This window comes from Triticum aestivum, chromosome 5A (genome assembly GCF_018294505.1).
Source record: "Triticum aestivum cultivar Chinese Spring chromosome 5A, IWGSC CS RefSeq v2.1, whole genome shotgun sequence".
Classification (NCBI taxonomy): Eukaryota; Viridiplantae; Streptophyta; class Magnoliopsida; order Poales; family Poaceae; genus Triticum; species Triticum aestivum.
In genome coordinates, this window is record NC_057806.1 from 695,991,600 (window position 1) to 695,993,452 (window position 1,853).

Here is a 1,853-nt window from a genome sequence, read left to right on the forward strand (position 1 = left end):
AAGAAAAGGATCACGTCAAAGGAAAAGGAAAGACCAAAAAGAAGAAGGAAAGCGTCCATCCATAAAACTACAACGAAAAAAGGAAAGAAATTGCACGACCCGGCTGATTGCCCGCAAAAGTCTCTGGTAATGAAATCTGCCAAGTAAAATCACGGGGACTCCTCCACGTGGCCATTACCTCCTTCTCCCCTTCAATCCTTCTCTCGTACATATGGCCGGTTGCTGTGATTTTTGTCTGTCAAATAAAGTGTACACTCGGCTCTTCCATTGGTGTTCGTCTCCAACCATTTAATCTCACTTATCCAACCACACAATCCATCATGTATATTAACCGTGTTCCACCTCATAATTTGTATCTCAGTTTTCAAGTGCAGCAATCCATCATGTATATGTACATGATTTTATCCAACCAGATTGGTTTGGCAGGTAAGATCCGATCAAGCAATCCAGCATGTATATTCCAGTACATGATTTTATCCCATGATATGTTGATTTAGCAGGTATGATCCACTCAAACATGCGGCATCTCTTAATTATGTTCCTCTTCGTTCTTTCATTCTTAGTTCTCCAAGTTCTGGCAACAATTATATTCCAACAACTTATTTTTTCCCATGATGGTTCATTTACTAGGAGCTATTTGAACTTTGAAGCAGATGGAGCCAAGTTCAGCAAGATATGGGTGTCGCACGTATATTTTCCTTCTCTCGCAATTCAAACTATCACACATCTAATTTATTTTTCTATATGATAACTCAGAAAATAAATCTATCATATTTTGTGGATTCAGTATATTTCTACATGGGAGATTGAAGCGGAAATTTGTCCCACGGAAGTGGAGTTGGTCGAGACTCGCTTGGATAGATCCAAGACTCAACACTAATGGATCTACTCGAGGAGACGAAGAACCTTGGAAATCATATTAGAAGTAGATTGCTTGTCATTAAGTATTTATTTATTTTGAGGAATAAATCATTTCTGAGGAGGCAGACTAAATTTTGATAGCCAAATTTTGTTGGTATAGATAGCGCAAGGGCAGCCAATCTATGTCCCCAGCAATGTGTAGTCCATCACATCATGTTTCCAGTATACTGTTTACAAATAAACAACGTTTGGCGCTTCTACTACATAAAATCGTATGTACAGAAATCTTTAAATAATAAATGTGTACATAATATTGAAAAGCAGAGGAAATCCAGGTGATCAACGAACGTTTAGTTCTATCTTGCCTCTACACAAATCTTAAATCTGAATAATCTATCACACAGTTCCCACCGACCATATTAATCATAGAAGAAATTCGATAATAATTTATTGGTGAAGACAACAACTTAAAATCTGAATAGTGTATGGCCCTTAAATGTATGAGAAAATAGAAATCTCTTGCATATATTATTTGATACATTGTCATGTATTTTGATAGAAAACTGAGCCTATCCATTAATGTCTATAGAAACATATTCTTGTATAATTATACAAATCTAAGTGCAATCCAATGTCCTGAGGGAGGACTTCTTAACTATTCCTGAGGATTTCTTAACTATTTCACACATATAAAATATACTCTGGGAAGAGAAGGGTTTTAAGATTAAATTCTATCGTTCTTCGGTGGAGAAAAGGAAGAAGTGTGTACATTTAGATACTGAAAATACATGAGCATAAATGCTATAGTAGGACAATAGTTATAGATATTTTCTATGTAAAATTGCTAGCCCGTGCCGGAGCACGGGTTGACGACTAGTGTATCATAATATTGTTCTCACAATTCCAGTGCATCTGTTCGAACATAATGTCCTTCGAGCACTGGCCCTCTATCAAGCGGGCACCCTCCACGACGTCCTCCAAATAATGCTCCA

At 37.1% G+C, this 1,853-nt stretch overlaps 1 long non-coding RNA gene across 1 annotated transcript; it reads left to right on the plus strand.

Annotated features, from left to right (window-relative positions):
- The first annotated feature begins 210 nt into the window (after positions 1-210).
- LOC123108481 (uncharacterized) lies at positions 211-1,086 on the plus strand. The gene is made up of 3 exons (XR_006451913.1): positions 211-426; positions 631-688; positions 788-1,086. It is a non-coding gene; the product is annotated as an uncharacterized lncRNA (long non-coding RNA).
- Positions 1,087-1,853: the final 767 nt, after the last annotated feature.